Genomic DNA, 21,537 nt, shown 5'->3' with positions numbered 1-21,537 from the left:
CAGCATTGTCCATAAATCATTTTTAATCTAAAAGCAGAAGATAACTGGATGACCAGCACTGTATAGTAAGTGATAACTATGCTGTCCAGAGGTGCACAATAAGAGACAACTGGCCGGACCAGAGGTACCCTATATGAGAGATAGCTGTGCTACCAAGCACTATATGTGGAGTTACAGCTGTGTTGTCTCTGAGCTCCTGGAGGGCAGCTGTTGCTCAGGAAAAGTAGTGTTGCTGCTGGGGCAGGTAATTACAGCAGTGGCTTATTAATAATTAATGCAGCCAACACGTAAACATCAGAGAGGGACACGGCTCACTGCAGGGTATAACGTCACACACAGGGACCCGGTACTAGATAATTTAGACTAACAGCTGCAATTTTTGGTACCGGAAACTTGTGTACTGAGATGTAATTGGATTACACAAACAACATATGAGCAAACTATAAATACACACACATATATATATATATATATATATATATATATATATATATATATATATATATACACACACATATACATACATCTTTCTGCAATATAATTGGATTATTAAATTATTAAAAGAAAGTGTGCAGTTCTGCTATATACATAGGATGTTGTCTAAGGGAAGGGTCTAGGTTACAACAAAACAGTGCATGCAAATGAGAAAGTGTTTTACTGCACAATGGTTCCATTTTGACACAAGAGACATAATACATAAGGAAGACAGGTTGTTCATTTTCAATATTTAACCCAGAACTTGCATATGTCAAAAAATATGTTTTAATTCAAGTGTACAACAGCACAGAACAATTTTTTAATACAGATTGGAGAATACAGAGGGTAACATATATTATTACATAAAACTGGTGAGTATGATGTATGACATCAGGACAACATACAGAACACTGCATCTATTATTACCTTGTTGGACAGTACTTAGTGAGCTACATGCACTTAGAAATCTATGAAAGATAAGTCGTTTTCAGTATCCTTCAGGTTGTATGTTCTGTGCCATTATTTCCTAGTGGTGCTGGGGTTAACATCAAGTACAAGGCCCTCTCTGCCTCCTCAGGCCTGTAATACTATTATAGGATTAAATAGATTTCCTACATTCTAACGGCTGTCAGTAAAGGACGGGAGGAGATGGGAGAGATTGGAAAGGAAGAAAGACACAGGAGACATTAAACAGAAGGAGAAGGTATGAGAGGTGGACGGTTTGTAAGAAAAGATGAGAGAGAAGGATGAGAGCAGAACAGAGAGATGATTAAGGTGAAGGAGTCGAGTTGCGGTGACAACTTTTCCCTTACATCCACTCTGATTATTTCCTCTGTCCACAGTCCTGGTGCTGAATAAATCCCCTTTAGGTGGTAAAATGGGAGTAATAGGAAAGAAGTGGGAAGAGGAGTGATGGGAATAATAATCAGCTGATAACCCAGGAAATATAGAGAAAGTGGAATGTGGAGAACAGAGGGCAGCAGAGCAGGATCAACAGCCACTTACCCTTCACCCTATATACCTGTGGTGGACCAAAGCACCAGCTCACATCTGCTGGGAGGACTATAGTGATAAGGGAGTACAGATACTGATTAAACAGTGACCAAGTAAGACAACAGGCAGAAGCATGAGGAGGAATCTTCACACTTACTGTAAGCAAATGTTACCGCTCTGCTTTGCGATGATGCAGAGACAACATCACACGTACATAAATAAGTAGTCTTTGTGAACATGCACAGGTTCAGTGAACCAGACGATGCGTATTTCAGGGTGCAGTGCAAAATTGTAAAAATAAAAGAAAGGCGTGTGGGCCTCATGTGCTAATGAGCAAAAAGAAAGTTAACTTGTCAGCCTTTGAGGTTTTACTGCATCACAAAAGTTTGATCACCTGGGGTCCGGCGTTCATGAGGTTAGGCAGGTCCCCCAACATCCTACATAAACCTGCCTGCGTTCACCTGCATGTACCCTGCTGGTGTGTTGTTTGGTGTACAACATGCTGACTGTCTGAAAAAGGCAAGCAGACGCCCGCGGTGTTTGCAGCACTCTACTTGTCCCCGCAGACCCGGCCTTTGGTCGGATAGACTGACAGACATGACGTTGCCAATGTAACCATGTAGGAACCAGGAGAGCAGTGGTGAATGTGCTGAAAGAGCCAGGTACGTCTGGGGCATAACTTGGGATGGGGTATAACTTGTGATGTTTCGTCCAAAACGGAACATTCTGTTTTGGTTGTAATTAACTTCTTAATGTATATTTCCCTAGAAATGGTATAATTGATAGTACTGGATGTACAAGTTTAGTAGGGATAGATTAATATAACAATTAGACTCCATTTTACATAAAAATTAATTATTGAATAGCGTTCATGAACTAAACAAACTTGCCAAAGGGGCATCACAGCATTCCATTTAGATAAATGGCAGCCTTAGGTGACATAAACAGTGTCTATATGTGGTAGTCTCGTGACGCCTTGAAAACAAATCTGCAGATCTCTATCATAAGCAAAATCCCCTCTCTTTTACACCCTGAGGACAAAGTCAGGGAGACTTGATAAAGCAATTGATCGATAATGTGAAAGGAGTGCGTGAAGAATGAGGGAGGGAGGGAGGGAGGAAGGAGGAGGGAGAAACGGAGAGCAAAGGGAGGAGGGAGAAACAAAGGGAGAAGGTAGAAACAAGGAAACAGCAGAGGAGGGGGAAGAGGAGAGAAGGAGGAAGGAAAAAAAATGAGAGACTATAAAGACACAGGAAGAAAGGAGGAGAGCCAGTAAGAAGCCACAGGCGAGGCGAAAGGGGAACTAGATATGCACATAATATACAATCGCATCGATGAATGAATCCAGGCCAATGACACAATCATTAAAAAAACAACAACAACCTTAATTGGGACAATAGGCTTAATCACTAGTCCATGTCTTCATAGTATTTTTCACTAAGAAATGTCTAGCAAAGTATATACGGGATTATTATTATTTTATCTCTACTGAAGGTAATTTCCAAAACACACTTGATATAAGATGCATCGTCTTGGCACTGCTTCGAGAAACGCGTCTTCCCTCTCCTCCCCAAACTAGAAGTACCTCTAGGTTTGTAACAAAATGGACAAATCTTGAGAGGTACACACTGCAAACCTGTAAATGTCACAACAAAATTCCTGCCTCCTACCACTTTACAAACACTTATTCCAATAAATAAACCTTTTCTGTTGTTTTCCTAAAATGCTGTTCAGTTTAAACCTCACATATGGCTTTAATTAGTTATAAAAGTGAGGGCACATCAGGGCTGTGTTTATTAGGTGTGGTATTTTAGTATTTTTGAAGCATTGTGTTAGAGTTGGCACAGAAGCATGTTTCTAGACACACATTGCCCAAGTACAACTGGAAGGCACAAGACGAGTCCCATCAAAAGTATAAGCTCTGGACTGGTGCAAAAGTCATCTTGCTCCATAAATCCATGGCAGAAACCTAGGCCCACCTGCAGAAATAGTGGAACCAACAAAGAGAATGAAAGTACTAAAAGTTTTGTTTTCAAACTCCATAGCCTGAAAGGGGTCTGGTAAACTATTGCCGCACATCTCCAATATGTCTCTTTTGTACCCCAATTCCCCTGCTCTCTTTCCTATCAATTGTCCCTTTTTGGGTTTTATGTGGAAACCGTTAGTTCTTAAGAGTATCTAATAGCATAAAACAGTAAACTCACAATATTGAAATACTGCAAGCTTAATATTGGAGTTGTGAATGGAGATAAAAGTTGTCCTAGTTTAAGGGATAATTGCAAAAAATCTCCCCAATGTAGTGAATTAAGCTTTTCATGCACAATCCATAGACAAGGCTCATGTCAATAATTAAAAGTTATTAAACCCAGTAACTAACACATAGCTGTATCCTCAGCAAGGCATAAGGCCACACATTGGACATCAGAGGATCAAAGTGGTCACATCACATGTGCAGTTTGTTCTCTGCTTTAACAGAGTATCCACCATCTGGGCTGGAATTCCAATTGCTGCATCAAAAGAAATGCTAAGAAGTTCTTACATCAAATCCTCAGCATGACGGATACATTTTGGTATTTTCCATAAGAGTGAAAGTGTAAAAATCACAAAATTACTGTACTCAAACCAAGGTCGAACAGGTCCAGTCTTACATTACATAAACAGTGCTCTACACCGCTGAAAGATACAATTATCAGACTTGTTTTAAAAAAAAGTCTTTCATTGGAATGAGAGAGTTTGGTCAAGTACATAATTGTTTCAAATAAAGTTTCCCTTATAAAAAAAGGTCATAGAAAAGATTGTAAAAAAAATGCAAACCTTTCAAACAACAAATTTTTGACACATTTGAGTTCGGGTTCAGGAGTGAAACTGTATTGGTATAATTTATATATGACCTGCTGATGGCTAGAGAGATGGTCAGAGTGCTATCTATATCATCCTTGATCTCGCTGATTCATTTGATAAGGTGAACAATAAAATATTGATTGAACACCTACAAAAGTCTGTTGTCCAGTACAGTGTTCAGCTGCTTCAAGTCCTTTTGAAAGCCTAATCATAAAGGGTCTCAACAGGAATAAATTCTTCTGCACCATTACCAAATACGGCAAAGCTCTGCTTTATCCTTAGTATTGTTTGCAGTATATATCCAGCCACCCTGCATCATAATCCATTACCAAGGTCTAAGCTGCACATTGCTTTTTAGATGACATTCAGCCCTAACTGTACTTTGCCTGCTTAGCTGACCTGTAAGAATGCATGAGTGGTAACTGCCTCAATGGGAAACCCAACAAAACAGAAGTACTTGTAGTCAAAGGATAGGGGCTAATTACAAGAGTGCAATAAGAGATAATGAAACTAGAATTTGGGGGTACACATCTTCAGAGCTCCAATAAAACCCAACCTGGATGCAGAGGGGGAACTAGTGAGCTGTGGGCCCCGGGGCAGGTAGGCGGGGAGGAGAGAACCGGGTCGTCCGACCCTCTGCATTAACCATGCAGCAGGCCCCATTATCTCCATGAGCCCCAGTGCACTGTACCTGCTGCACCAATGGTAGTTCCACCCCTGCCTCAATGTAATACAAGATTATAGGGATTAATAACTGAACAATCAGGAGTCTACTACTGCTAAACCATTTTCCTTTTATCTCAGAAATACGTCTAGAATCAAACGAAAAATTCTGGATGAGGATATCCCAAAATTAATGAATGTGTTTATATCCTTGTGACTGAATTACTTTAATGCCCTCCTCCATGACTTTTTAGAAACATAATCTGTGTCACTGCAGAAAGCACAGAATACAGCATCCAGGCTGCGATCCAACCAACCTTTTTACTGCCACATTAAAACAGGCATTTTGTTCACTAAACTGACTGGTTGCCAATAAAATTCCTTGTAGTAGGTCTAAGTTCTAAATAATGAGGTAACTTGAGGAAACATATTATGCATCACCAAGATCTCCAAGATGGAGTCTGTTATGTACAGGCAACTTGTTTCTGTTTGGGATTATGGGGAAAGCTTGACAGTTCCTTTTGAATACCAATTAAGTTTTAACGATGCAATAAATCATGAGGTTACACAATAGTTAGAGCTAAATAGTGTTTTTGCTTTGAGGACAAAACAATTAAATGAGCTATAATGGGGGGAGATTATTGAGGATGTTTACAATTTTACAAGTTGTCACATAGAGCTTCAGTAGGTCAGGAGGCTCAGATCTTACGATCAACACAGAGGTGACATTATCCACTGCTTATCTTTCAACTTTAATGACTTTATTTCTACCATCTTGGTGCATATGATACAGCAAGGGCATAATTGTAAAAAAAAATAAAAATGGGGTGTCCAGGCAGTGGGCAGTGGGCAGTGCTTTCAGATGACTCTTGTTATATAAGTGTTTGAATAGTAATAAAAGATCAACAATGCTCATCACGTGTATGTCCAAATGGACCAGAATATTGCTCTTGTAGTTTTTTTTGTTTTTTTTTAGTAAAAATAGTAATAGCTCAGGTTATTTCTTTTATTAATGAGTCAGACTGAATGGCTACAGTTATACCCACCTTCTTAGCCAACCATCATGCTGGTCACAGTTCACAGATCATTTCAACCTGTTATTTGATACCAGTGTTATCACCACTTCACCTGCTGGATGACTTTATTTGTGACTTAAAAACAACCAATTACTCCCATAAATCATTTCTGCTGCACATTTCATTACTCATCTACAGTATATAGTTTTTCTTATTACCCAGTGCATTACCCAGGTTAGTTCATTCTCCAGCAGTAGCAGGCAGGACCCAAGAGGGATAGAGGAGGAGGGAAGAACACTATCAGCTGAAGTGTAATGCTCAGACACAGTAAAACCCATTAGCCTCCTCCTAGATCCTTATTATTCATGTCACGACCAGGATGCTGTTTTAACATTAAAAAATCCACTATTTTCACCCACTCCCTGCATGCCTGTTATAGGATGCTGGGAATTTCTCTACACCAGTGATGGGCAACAGTAAGCACTAGGGCCACAAGCCTTCACCTGCAGCCTCCAGCTCCTTTCTGGTTTGTGCCAGGTTTGTTTAATAAAGGTCGTAACTCTTGTTTAAAATACCTGCTGATATGTTATTACAGATCGGCATCGCTTTATGTGATTACATGTATAGTTTTAATGTGTTACTGAAAAAAAAGAGCAATGTTCGGCCCTTTGAAGGTCAGAGGGTCTCACCATGCAGCTCCTGAAGTCTGTCAGGTTGCCCAACACTGCCCTAGTCATGCCATCTGGAGTGGAGGAAGAGATGGTCCTTTGCATTAGGACAAGTCTAGAGATCACCTGAGCACCCATCTAACAAGTATGCATCACGCCCACCCAGTGATTATGTACAAGCAAGTATAGGTGGACAAAATAATGTAGAATTCAAAACTCAGTCAGTCAAATCTTAGAGTCAGCAGGACTTCTTAAGAAGCCAGGAAAGATATACATCTATTGAAATTAGTAGACATTACCAGTAAGGGCTAGATTTACTAAGCTGCGGTTTTGAAAAAGTGGGGATGTTGCTTATAGCAACCAATCAGATTCTAGCTGTCATTTTGTAGAAAGTACTAATTAAATGAAAGCTAGAATCTGATTGGTTGCTATAGGCAACATCCCCACTTTTTCAAACCTGCAGCTTAGTAAATCCAGCCCTAAATGTTAGTCAACTGTAATAATTGTTTTAGGTGCATTGGTTATCTGGCTCCTACGATTTGTCCAGCTCTGCACCAGCTATCAGTTATTGGCTGTGAGACACCTCTTTCTTGTTACCTCTTATGCAAGTGGAATTCCAGCAAACTAACCAGGGAAAAAAAATGCCACACAAGCGCAGTGTAGAGAGTAGAGCCACCCTTCTGTATGACATTGTTTAAGCACTGAAATACAACAAAACCTGTTTTACTGTCATGCACCAGCCTATCCCAAGCTTCATATTACACTCTGTTCCATGCAAGCAGCAGGCAGACACTAGGTCGAGCAGCCTTGTGGCTCAGAGTGACAGTATTCATCTCCCATGCTGACTGGTGGTAAATGTTTTTCACGGTAACAATGAAAAAAGTAGGAAATGAGTAGCCAAGCTCTGAATTAAGACTTGCAGTGGCAGTGTATAGCATGACATCCGGCCTTGTGGTACCCAAGATTAAACAAGTTCCTACTACATGGGAGAATTTGGATTTTTCCTTTTTGCCTTTCTATGGATTACAGACTCTATGGTCCAGATGTAAGAATCAACAGAGCAGTATTTTCACCTGCCAAAAATCATACATTATTGTAAATGCTGACAATCTGAAGCCAATCATAGCAAGAGCAGCTATAAAGAGGTGAAAACTACAGACACATCCCACATTAGCACAGGACACCTATGCTCCTTAATCTGATAATGGATTTTCTGCTTTGGGAGGAGTTCCTACATAATTCATTTCAGCCAGGAAATGGCTCTGTAATCATTTCATACCACGGTAGTACAGACGCTTTTATATGCCCAGCGCTAATAAAAAAAAATCATAGAATGTAAATTATAAGATGTTTGGTTGCATTTATCATTGCGGTTTTCATGCTTTGACTATATTAATGACCCTAATACCTAACTTTACTACATTTTATTACACATTTTAGCATTCTTGTACTCATTTATTTTGTATTCCTAAGTGCACAAAACAAATATGTTCTTGGGGAATATTATTTGCTGAGGGCATATGCAATTCTAATATTCATATTTTTTAATGCACCTAATTTCGAACTGTGTCTGTGTTTTCTCTTGAAAACTCCAAAGAGAGAAGTAATGATTTTCCAGCCAGTCTTGGGTGCATCTACGCAGATGACCTGACTTTCAGTTCCAATAAAGTAACCCTTGATAGATAGGGGCTGGAGAAAGGGGGTTTCACTACATAATGAATACTATGTCTAAGATGGGATTGTGCGGCACATGAACTAGTGGTAAAGTCACACCTACGCACTACCTACTTGCTTCAAGTTTTATTAGTAAACATAAAAGGGAGATGAATGGAGTGTCATTTGAGGCCTGATCATTTTAATTGTTTACTTACATCGCTAACAGTGTGCAGCAACCACTTTTTGTACATTTAGGGGTGCAAATGAGTTCCCATTATAAAACCACATTAACACCAGGAGATAAAAGGAATGACGAAAACTTTACCTGTCCACTCCTCTTTTATATAATTATCAGGTTCACAAAGCCACTATATTGTATTTGTAATAAGCTAGGTACTAAAAGTGCACCTACCAATACAATGCCCCTATCCACCCCTTGTGCAGGGAAAAACCTTGTGTGTTCACTAAGCTGCTAACTTGGCGAGCACAGATTCAGCTAACACACTTACATTCTGCACTGAGCAGAGCTTGCAAAGCCTCTTGTAATATACCGCTTTTATGTCACTATTCATGAACAATAGCTCCTCTGTATGATACACCTGCAAACTGGACAATAAATTCTTCTTGTGCCAAAAACATAATATAATAAAGTTACAGTATTACACAATGAGTTTTCTTTATATAAATGATATCATTGTGTACAGTAAAATGTCCATTTGCTGCTACTTATCACTGTAGGTGAGGTTGCAGGTTTTGTTGCATTTTGCATAAATTCTAAAAACATATTGTCACTTGTCACAGATATATATAATTCTATATACCACATCTACAAATATATCCATAGACCACACAGACGTATCTATACACCACTCACACACAGAGATATTGATTTCCTCTGTAATATTTTGCTTCACTGAGCAGCTTCAGTAAAACAATTTACCAGGATTAACCCTTCCCCTACAGCTGCCTAGACATTAACCCTTGCATTCCAGCCAGATCAAAGACATTTTACTGCATTCTGGAAATGTACTGACATTAACCCCTATGCAGACTGCACTCTCTTCCCCTGCAGTAAATAACAAATGTTTCTACCTAACATTTCTAAGCCCCCTATTTTTGAGCTGATCATCTTTTTCACATAGTGGATCATAGTGACTCACTTGCAAACAAATAGGTAAACAGGTGCAAAGGTGACTACAGTATATCTGTTATTCCTACAGTATCTGTATTTAATCCAATACTAACAAAACTGGAAAAATAATTTGGCACCTCTATGCCGGTGTTGAAAAAAATAATGGGGTCACTTACAATACACAGGCTCAGTGCTAAATTGTACATCTCCTCTTATGCTATTGTGCTACTTTTGCGCCAAGTGTATGCTTTTGTGGAGGCTTATAAAATTCATTACTTTTCCCTTGATGCTTGCATTCTCCCAGAGACCCTTTTTACTTGTTGTAAAACCAAATAAATGTAGGCGCAATGTTGTCACAAAGACACAATCTAAAGTTTATCACTGCTTTGCATTGTGCCAACCCATTGTTAATGACTCCCACTGTATTTTGCCATTAATGAGCTTCTACAACAGCACAAAAGCCCAGTTGCTCTAAATCTGCCCACAAAACTCTGCACCTTTAAGTCTAGACGCTAAGCACTGCACCATTACCAGTAACTGACAGAATGATCTTGTATTTGAAAAAATATCCCGTGTATCCTGAGTACTGTGCAGAAACAATTATATAAATAAATGGTGATGATGATATAAATGGTTCAGAACCTTAAGCATAAGTTTTAAGGGTAGACCTAAGATTTTTGGCAACCAACATCTTGCTGCCATGTTTTCTTATAATATGTAGATCTACACTCATTGGTACAAAGGGGCCTATTTATCAATAATCACAATTTTCCCTTGTTAATTATCATATCATAAAAGCTGCGATAAGCTATGTTTTAGCCATAGGCTAGAACTGCTAACATTATCCTCAGATGGAGTTAGCTATCGGGGTCTACTAGCAAAAAGTTCAGCTTTTTGGAAATTTGTAAATCACTAACTATTGCAGTCTCCAAAATGAGGACTGCTGTATTCTGCTGTAATATGTCTAATGCAGGAGATATCACTGACATCTGATACCAGACATACATGTTCTCTTGTGCTTTGAATATTAAAACATAATATACCTTCTAATGTCCAGACATATAACACAGACCCATGACCAGGGATACAATATAGCCTTAAAATCAGGAATGCAATATAATTCTATGACCAGTCATTATTATTATTATTATTATTATTATTTTTTATAACAATAAGATGAGGTAATACATGTTGGTAGCACAGATGAGTGTGAGTAATGCTATGGGAACTCACACAGAGTGCAGCAAAAGACGTGACAGGATGTATGAGGGACGGGAGACAGACCCGGGACAATAGGTAGAGAGGTCCCTGCCCGCGAGAGCTTACATTCTAGAGGGACGGTGGGGAGAGACAGTAGGACCAACTGGGAGAAAAATTTAGATGCCAGACGAAGAAGAGGTTGTGATGGATAGAATTGTTAGAAAGATGAGTTCTGAGTATGCGTTTGATGGACTGATGGTTGGGGGAGAGGCGAGTGAGACAAGGTACAGAGTTACAAAGATCAGGGGCAGCACGACAGAAGTCTTGGAGGAGAGCATGGGAGGAAGTAATGAGAGGTGAATTGAGGCGGAGGTCAGAGGTGGAGCAAAGCGGCTGGTATGTACCTCAAGACAAGAAGTAAGGAGGAGAAGCTTTGATAAGGGCTTTGTAAGTGAGGGTAAGTAGCTTAAACTGAATTCTGAAATGGACAGGGAGCCAATGAAGGGATTTATGCAAAGGAGAAGTGGAAGAGGTACGGTGGCAGTGGAAGATAAGCCTAGCCGCAGCATTCTGTATGGATTGGTCAGAAGTGCGAGAGGGACCAGTGAGAAGGAGGTTGCAATAGTCGAGGCGAGATATGATGAGTGAATGGACTGGGATTTTGGTTGCTTCCTGAGAGAGTGTGGTGAAACGAGGTATTAATATCCCCTCAACCAGTCTGTACCTCATTTCCCACAAACTGTGGACTATAAAAACATATACTTTTTCTAGCCCTCTGGTTCCCCATATTTGTCATATTTAAACTTGTATATATTCTATTTGAAAGTAGTTAAAATGTCTGCCAGCATGGTTTTCTTATCTTGCAGACTAGTCCATTGTTTCAGCCTAGGCAAAAGGATTATTGTCCACCAGTCCTGTATGAATGTACATCACACCAGGTGGTCTCATGTATTAAGATAATGAAAAGAACCACAGACAGAGCTCTATGTCTATGAGGACTGCATTGTGTATTTAAATGTAATGTCTCTGGATTGTGATCTCTCCTTAATTATATCAAGAGTGGCTCATCTGCTATCCCTTTGTCTGTATGTTTACCTGTGAAAAGGTAAACACAGATAAGGCAATATCAGGCAGGTCCTGATATTGCTGTTGAGGTAATTTTTGGGCTTAAAAGAGAGCTCCAGAGGACAGCAAATTGGCATTCACTACTGAGTAATAGCTGAAGTCAGGCTGGTGTTGAGATCTAGATCTCTGCCCCTGACAGGAAAGGGACAATTGGTCCCTGGAGTACTGCCTTTGCCCTGAACTACCTCTCCAGGTCTTGGGGAGCTGTATCTTGTTTTGTTAAATAAACTTATTTATTTTATTTTGAATATTTGCCTGGGAGATTTTGAACGTTGGATAGGTAACGGGTAGGCCAGCTGTGTGGCACAGAGGGTTACTTTAAACCCAGAATCTTAACAGAGAGGAAGGGATGGATTTTCATAATGTTACGGAGGCAGAAGTGGCAGGATTTAGTGAGGGACTGAATATGAGGGTTAAAGCTGAGGGCTGAGTCAAGAGTGACTCCTAGGCAGCGGGCTTGGGTGACAGGAGAAAGAGTGATGTTGTCAACCAAGAGGGAGATATTGAGAGGGATAGCAACATTGACAGGAGGAAAGACGATGATCTCGGATTTGGAGATGTTGAGTTTCAGGAAGCGCTGCGACATCCAGGTAGTTACAGTAGAGAGACAGCTAGATCCTGGGTTAGGACAGTGGAAGAGAGGTCAGGGGAGGAAAGACAGATTTGCTTATCATCCACAGAGAGGTGGAATTGGAGGTCAAATGATTAAATGAGTTCACCAAGACAGGTGGTGTAGAGCGAGAAGAGCAAAGGGCCAAGGACAGAGCCTTGTGGGACTCCAATAGAAAGGGGAAGGGGGGGGGGGAGCCAGAAGCAGACACACTAAAAGAGTGGCCAGAGAGGTAGGAAGCAAAGCAGGAGAGAGTTGTTTGGTGAAGACCTAGGGAGTGAAGAGTGGTAAGAAGAAGAGAATGATCGACTGTGTCAAAAGCAGCAGACAGGTCGAGAAGTACAAGAAGGAAGAAGTGATCATTGGACTTAGCTGAGAGTAAGTCATTTGTTACTTTAGTGAGAGCAGTTTCAGTTGAGTGAAGGGGATGGAAGCCAGACTGGAGAGGGTCAAAAAGAGAGTGGGAAGAGAGAAAGTGGGTCAGACGATTGAAAACAAGTTGTTCTAGAATTTTATAAGCAAAGGGAAGCAGAGATATGGAGCGATAGTTGGAGAGAAAAGATGCATCAAGGGAAGGTTTCTTGACAATAGGAGAGATAAGAGCATGCAGTCATGTTATATAAATTACATGTTCATTATATAATACAGCACTGTAACCAAAAATATAATGCAGTCCTAAAACAATGCTATACAGCAACATGTCCAAGCATAAAATACAGCTACCCAATCAGGCTTATAATAGAGTCACATGACCAGGTATATGGCACATCCCTATCTCTTGCCAACTGTTCCCAATATCCAAGGGCTTTCCCAGGTTTTAGAGAGTTCTCTGTGGAAATGTTTGTCTATAAAAATGTAAATTTCTCAATATCAGCCAACCGCATCACAAAATGTCTAATTTTCTGCACGTTGAATGCAATTTTTACTACATATGCATTGTATAATCACCTTCAGTAAACATAACATGCTAGAGGTCAAAGTGCTCCAAAGTCCACTTAGACAGTAACGCACAGCTAGCTTAGATGCACAAGCTCAGCACCAAGGAGGGCCTGGTAAACATTTTATAATGTAGATTACTACACAGCATGATCAGACGGGTAAATCAGCTACATAATCAAGCAAATAACATAGCCCAATAACCTGTCATACTGCTAAAGCTGTGGTAGATAAAAAGAAGTCGAACTGAAACACTTATGATATATGCTGGGGGGAAAATAAAAGTTATCTTTTAACATTAAATACTATGGGGACAAAAGAAGTGCTGCAACTGCTCTTCTGTGCGTTCCAGCCCAAATTAAATCCTGGTCATACTTATAATACCACTGCATGCCAAGTCTATAATACAGACCCATGAATAAACGTCACGTAAGGTGTGGATGCTTGGTAGAACACCTGCCAGATGCAGCAAGAGTTAGGTACATCTAGTGGCTATACCAAGCCTGCTACAACTAGAAGTAAATATGCAGCAAAAACATACTACCTGCAGCCAAATGAGTCCAGTCTGAAGGTCCAGTAAGGAACAAGTTAATTATCCCATGAACCAAGGAAGCACTAGGGTATAGTAGGTGATTGATACTACTATTGATCAGGGGATTAATAGAGGATGGATCAGTCTGAGAGGATCTAATGTCTTCTGGTAGTGGCACTGGAGATACAGGAAAGCAGACTTTAATGAGAGGACAGACTGCAAGAGAGAATGAGGCTTAGGGGTAAAAGAGACAGAAATACATGGATAGAGACAACAGTAGAGCGCAGAAACTGAAGACAGCAGAAGAATGTGGGTGGGATAAATAAGGTATGAAGCAGTAGCAGTGATGGGTATAACCTAGTTTGTATTTAGGGTTAATACTGTCTTCAGCCAATGTGAATAATGACGTTCTACTGCACATTGTTGAATCCTTAGCCCTGCATTTTTCTTTTGCCTAAACCCAAGTCAGAGATGACCAAGGCAACTGAAATGTGTGCTGACACAATTAACTGTTTTAAGCATTTACAGTATTAACTATTTTAGTAAATGCACAATATCAAGCTAAGATCAGTGCTGTATTAAAATGTTTCCTGGGGATAATTGCCCCATATAGACAAGTGGGAGTGATATGCTGTAAGTGCCAAATATTTTATTACTTTCTCAGAATACAAATTGTGTGTACTAGCTAGAGCATAGAAAAGGTTAGAGTGATTGTACAAGTGTACAGCAAAAGAATGGACACTAATACATATAGTATACAGAAATAGGGAATACTTCAAAGTTTTCCATATACTGCATAAAAAACATATGTTGAAAATTATAGCCACGTGCCATTGTCCATACAAAGACAAAACAGACAAGCATGGTATCACTTGAAATGCACCACTAGCGCAGATACTTGAGTATCCCTAAAGAGCTTTTACCCCCTTACTTTGCCACCTGTCCATCCCCATTAAACCAGAACAGCATATTACATTGGTTTACAAGGAGGTGCAGTAAAATAGCTAAGGATGGTTAAATAGACAATATTTTGTTTTACAGCAATAAATTAATCAGCATACAATACATTAATGATCATTAATGAACACTGCAGTTAGTGATGGTACCTCATGGAGCTGGGGCTTTAGACTCAATGCCAAACCAGGTTGCTACCTATGAGGACTTTGTATGCTCTCTCCATGTTAGCCTTGGGTTTCCTTTATTAGTTATAAAATACAATTGTATGCCCAGCAAAACATGCACCTTTATGTCCAGCATATAATACAGCCTCATGACCAGGCTATAATACATGACCGGGTATATAATAGGACCTTATTTCCACCCATATATTACAGATCATTTACCACTTATTAAAACTGCACTACCGTCTACTAGACTTTTACTGACCTTCTACTATTTCTTGTTGGAGCCCCGGGAGCTGCTCTATGCAGCCTTTATTTCCCTGGACTCTGCTGGTTCTGAACCAGCAAATCAATTTCATTCACCACTTTAAAATGGCAGTGGAGGTGGAATGTGATAGGGAGGACCAATCATAAACTGCATGGAGCATCCTCAAGTGCTTTCGCTTGTGTAACGATAAGGTTAGTAAAATGTTAGCGTAGGTTGTAGCGCAGCCTTAAATAATGTCCCTTGACCAATAGTTCTGTACCACGCTAACTCTGGTTACAGAATGTGGGTAGATGTGGAGGCGGATATATTACACATGTCTTTCCCCTACTGGCCTGACTCTGGGGATCTGCCCTCACAACACCTTCTCCCACCCACTGTTCACTTTTCTCTTACTATATGGAAATACTGTACTCGTGCCATTAATTTAATAAGCAACCCTAAACGGATGACCCCCTTATGGCATAACCCCATCTTTCCTCCGGGTCTTAATCCTAAGGCTTTTTCTGCTTGGACAAGACATAACTGTAAATTCCTCCTGATATTGTTCCATTGGGCTTCTTCCCAGAGTTTTCTGAGCTTCGCGATTGCCTTTACCTACCGACCACTTCTTTTTATCAATACCTTCAAATATGACACCTCCATAAGACAATTATTGACCCACGACTCCCCTGCACTCCCTGCCCCGTAGAGACTTTCTGTCTTCATCAGTCCTCCTCCAAAGCACGTATTTCTACCTTCTATTCACTTCTAATGAACCACAATCTCCCAGATAAAGAACTTCTCGAGCTCCGCTGGGAGGAGGACATGAAGGAGATGCTTGACATTGAGGATTGGATGGCCATTCGAGAAACCCTGTCCCACATTTAGTGGAGTTGCCCTATTGGAAAGAGGTGTCTGAACTTATTTTTAGGATCACATGCCTTTCCTTCCCCTTTCACCTGCTTTTTTCTCCTCCCTCTCCGGCCTCCTGTAATCCATAACTTGATCTTGAATGTCCCAATTTTTATCTACTTGGCACACCTGGACTGAATATTTTGATTCAGAAACTCGGCTTGCGTAATTTCTCCCTCTGACTAGGTTGGAGAACTCGACTCCTCTCTCTTATCACATCTCCCTTTCTATTCCCTCCCCCCCTATACTAACATCCCCATGTCTCCCGTCCTTCCTCTTACCTATATCTCCATGTTGTTGCTTCCTAATGCCCAATAACACTGTAGCGCATATTGGCACCTTAAGAAACGCTACAGTTGCCACTACAGTGTTTTATCTTATTGTCTGTTTAGACTGAATATTGACCACCACCTTTATAATTCCGATATCCTCTGTACCAATTGGAAGACACTGTTATGCTATCTTATTCATGTATCTGCTCTCCTTATTTTTGTCCCACTCCCCTTTGTTTTTTTCCTTTCTGTACCCCACAAGCTTTCCTCAAATTTACTAAAATCTCAATAAAATATTGTCCCTTGACCATGTATATGAGTATGTAATGCAGCCCATTGACCAGATATATAAACCAGTTTCATGACCAGGTTTTACTAGAATGTCAGGCCCATAGACTGGTATTACAGGATGAATATATAAAATAAAGGAATAAAAGCACCTCCTGTGCTGCTTGTATTGTGTATCTGCTGCCCAAGATGTACCCCTACAGGGGCAAACGCAGGATTTGTAAAGGGGGGTTTCCACACCACGCCACCAGTGGGCATAACCACCATGCATGGGGGCGTAGCTATAATTTTAGACAGTGCTTGGCTGCTCTCCAACTCTTCCTATCCCCATAATATACATGGGCAATGCTACGTGCACTACTGTTAGGTGCACGCAGCTCTCCCTTTTCAAGCAGAACTGTGTAAAGCGGGAGCAGGGTACAGCTACCTCAATTATACAGTGTCACAGACTTTGAGGGGGGTTTCCAGGCACTAGGAAACACCCCCTCGGTTTGCCTATGCCCTTGTCCCTGGATGTAAACCACAGTCTGCTTTTCGTATGTTTCTAGACCATGTTTCTCACCTCTTGGTAAGATTTGCTTAGCCTTGCACAGGTGGAATCCTCTATCTGATTGGGTCAACAGTATTTGAGATGTGAAATTGCATGTCTACATTTTTGTATATCTGCCTTTTAGTGATTAACTATTGTAAATTGTGATCTGTGTCTCTGGTGCTCCTACAATGTGTGTTCACTTGTTTTGTATAAAAAATAGAATATGAAAACTAGTTTATTAAAACTATATTTAAATAGTTTATGCAATTATATATATATATTCATGCAATTTCCCAATTAACTTGTTTGTTGGTATGCTGTAACCGACACCTGTGCTGATAAACACTGAAAGATTTGGAATTACAATGAAAAATAAAAGAAGGGGATAGGCAGATCCTTGTACAGAGTATGAGAGGCAGGAAGGAAGACAGGGAGAGATGTGAAGGAAGCAGACAGACTGACCATTCCATCTGGCCCATAAAGAATGAGGGAGGGGGGAGTGGGAGAGAAGCAGAGTGATGTAAATTATATGACTGCATCCAGCCAGAGCTGTCACAGTGTGTAACACTCAGCCAGCGGGCAGAGAGACGAAGAGAGCTGAAGAGGGTGCAGCAGTGATAAGGTAGTGAATGAGAAAGTAAGAACGCAGGGCTCATAGCGAATGATAACATCTAAGATGAACTTAAAAAAAAATGCCATACAGTAAATGAAATGAGTAGAATAATGCATAATTATAAACTGTCCTTGATTCCCAGGGCACAGCGTGGTTATTAATCATGTCCTTTGATATTTTTGTCCCTGAATATGTCACGTTCTTTAAATGATATTTGCGAGCTGCACAGTAGCACTTGTTCTATGCGCTCTACGCACTCCAGTGTTTGTTGTAATTCCATATGCTCTTTAATTTAAAATGACACTTTACTGAAAAGATGACCAATTTTACAAATAGTATGTGTTTTGTAAAGATCTTTTTGTTGAATAGAACAATGCTGTACATAAAGTGTGGTAACGGCTACACAAGCCTTCTACCTGCTCCCCCTACCTTGTGATAGTGCGGCCACAATAGGCGCTGCTCCAATGGCGTCTACAGATGAAAATTATCCTATACCTTGGCTGAGGTGCAATAAATGGAAAAATACAAAAATACTAGTTTTTCTACAGCATGACACAGACTGGGGCTGACACAGATAATCAAGCTACCGACAGCCTGTATGGCCTCCTCAATGTGGAATAGGTTGTTTTGGTCATTATATGAAGCGCTAGAAACATGTTCAGTAAGAAAAAGGAGAAAAGTTTTGCAGGCTACACTCAACTGGAGTGGGAGCAGGGTAATGGCACTTAAGTGGTAACCTTTTAGGGGTTTTTAGGGTGTGACTCTTGCTTGTGGGGACATAGAATACCCACTTACATAAAGAGTATCTCGGCCTTGTTTGAACTCCTCTGTGCAAGATAAGTTGTTCTGGTCAACATAGAAAGCTCAAGAGACATCTAAAGGGACATTGCATGCAGCCCACACACAGTTTCAGACCTAACTTACCAGAAATGATCTTTCAGGAAGGAAAATGGCATTGGCTGATGACCATTGCTGTATGTGACATCATCAACTAGCCCAGAAGTGAAGTGGAGGGAGGAGCAACGAGGTAACTGAACACAAGCAATGGTGTGGGGACAGTTTAGAATAGCTCTTCTATATTATATATCTACTGACATCATTATCAGCTAATTTGCAATAATATACCTACCTATTATGTGCTGCACAATGAAATGTGAAGTTATAGAGACTGAGGGGGAAAAACTAAAGAAAACATGCAAATTTACTTTGGAGTGAAATGTATTTAACAAGTACAAAAAAATTATTTTTGTTTGATATGTGTACATAGAATTATCTTTACAAAAGAGAAACCAACTTTTCTCTTCTTAAATGTTTAAACATAAATTGTATGCAAGTATCTCTCTAATCTACATCTTTCCAGTTAGCAAATGAGGTTTGTATGTGACTGTCTCATCCTCAGTCTGATACCATGGAGACCTATGGAAAAACTATCACAGTCCACATTCTATAACTTTGACAGCTCTGAATAAAGAGGTGGTACAGAGGCAGATGGCAAAATCACAGTGCTCAAGACATGATAGTTTCCCGTGTTACTATAACACTTTCCCCTCTCCCATAATAGGATAACACCTCTCTCTTCCAGTTAGATGGAGAAAAGCATACAACACATTAGGTACACATAAGTAGACATCACATCACGTACCTTGATGAGTTGTAAAGGACACCGACTGGCTGCTGCACACAGATATGGAGTGTTTTTGTCTTCCAACGCCCAATCATGTACTCTGAAAAAGGAAGAGTGGGTTAGCCCTTTCCATAAATGTACCTGCAGGTTTGGCTATACACATTTTGATTTCTCTACAGTGCTAGATCTTCTGGAGATAAATTATGTCCCCATATAAATTGGTAAAAATCGGTATTGTCTATAAAGGCCATTTGGAACAAAGCACACTCTTTAGCGGATGCCCCCTCTTAATCCCACCTTGTAAAATTTCTGTGGGGGCCCTTCACCTTGGACCCCACTGTTAATTTGTAATGAACTCTCTTCTCTGCTCAGTAAAAATGACATGGAAAGCCACTGAGTACAAGGTAGGAACTCCCAAGGGAACCACCGTCACCAAACTGATAAGAAAAGTGAAGGTTGTGGGCATTCCCAAGGTGAACAAGAGCCTTAAAAAGAGCCTTGTTCAATGTAAACTATAATAAATGATTGTTAAACATTTGCTTGCACTAATGTGTTGCACAAACAGACTCTGCACACAGTTTAGTGTGTAATATAGATATTGGTGAATATTGCTTGCATTATCTTTGCCATTTGGCTGCATGCACTAAGGTGTCAATATGATTGAAAACTGTGAAACATCGTGTGCAGCGATGTATTCTTGAAATGTCTGTATCTCAACAGAATTATGGAGAAATTGTCCTTGACCTTTTAGGTGGCGGAGACACTGATGATTACGCAGCTATGTACAAAACTGCTGCAGTCATAACACAGGAAATTAACACTATATTTTCGGTCGGATAGCCCCTTCAAAATGTCATTAACCTTCAACCAAACCACATACTGTACTCACCTCTACATTCCCAACCTAATCATCTTATATTGTTCAAATACAGCATAAATAAAATAAATATATAGAAATGTACGTTCTTATCATTTACACTTTCCTTTCACATATTGTTCGCATTCAGTAACAGTCGCTTCATAAAAGAAGCAATATAAATATTTTTTGTCAATATGATGGATTATAGGGCACAGTTATGCATGGAATCATGGTAGGGGGGTTTGAAGTAAAAAAAATAAATGCAAATTCAGCATCTCTGTTATAGTCTTACAATGTCACATTGCCATTTCACCTGGCAGTGTTCTTAAAGGTCTGTGAAGGATGGAAAAGCTATGGAAATAGCATCTTGCTAGAAAAGCAAAGAAATAGAGCACAGGACAGAAGAAAATACAGAGATAGACAGAAGAAGCGGTGGAAGGACGGAAGAGGATTCTCGATGGGAGGAGGGCTTGTGGGTTTTGTTTTTGCACAGATAATAGGACTCAACGAAGCGCAGAGTGCATCCAGCCATCCGCTTGGGCTGTCCTGTTAAATACAGAGCACAGGGGAGACAGTAGGCGGGAGAGCTGGTAAGAGAGAGAGCAGACAGTGATATAGAAGAGAGGAAGATGTGATGTGTAAGGAAGGGGTATTGTAAACCTGATGCAGTGTCTGTAGCTGAGCCTAACTGGGATGAGAAAGTGAGTAGTGAGACAATGAATACTGAAAAGGTAATAAGGAGAGAAAGACTGGGATATAGAAGACATTGATTAGATAAAGAAAGAGAAAGGTAGAGACAAGAGAGCTACAAAACATGAAAGATGCTGCTGTCTGTGGTACTGAAGTGTGGCAGGCCATTGGGACATGTTTCACATCATATTGCAGCACCAACATCCGATGTAGTGTTGTAAAGCTGAGAATTTCATGCAGTACTCAGAAAGGAATGATTAATAGTAGTACTGAGCGGTGTAGGGCACACAGACACACACATACACAATACGTGCACTGTATACTGTATAATACTGTACATACACAGCGGATCTGTGTATGTCTATAATCCAGGTCAAGAAGCCATGTATGAGGCAGGAACTGCGAGGGATTCAAGCTGCTGTTTTAATCGATCCGTCTCTCCTTCCCTCGCCTCCCTCCCCCTTTGCTCTTTCTTCTCTCCTCTATTCATATTTCCTTCATCTATATGCCTCCGATTTCTCCCTCTGCTT

At 40.3% G+C, this 21,537-nt stretch overlaps 1 protein-coding gene across 1 annotated transcript in view; it reads right to left on the bottom strand.

The window, feature by feature from the left end:
• LINGO1 (leucine rich repeat and Ig domain containing 1) overlaps nt 1–21,537 on the bottom strand; it is a 233,686-nt gene that overhangs the window by 18,074 nt on the left and 194,075 nt on the right. The window contains exon 3 of the mRNA XM_075208283.1: nt 19,477–19,558. The gene's annotated coding sequence lies outside the window, so the exon portion shown is untranslated. The remainder of the gene's footprint in view (nt 1–19,476; nt 19,559–21,537) is intronic.

Source organism: Mixophyes fleayi, chromosome 4 (assembly GCF_038048845.1).
Source record: "Mixophyes fleayi isolate aMixFle1 chromosome 4, aMixFle1.hap1, whole genome shotgun sequence".
In the NCBI taxonomy this organism is placed as follows: domain Eukaryota; kingdom Metazoa; phylum Chordata; class Amphibia; order Anura; family Limnodynastidae; genus Mixophyes; species Mixophyes fleayi.
Note: the sequence above shows the minus strand (reverse complement) of the source record. Positions and strands in the feature narration are given on the sequence as shown.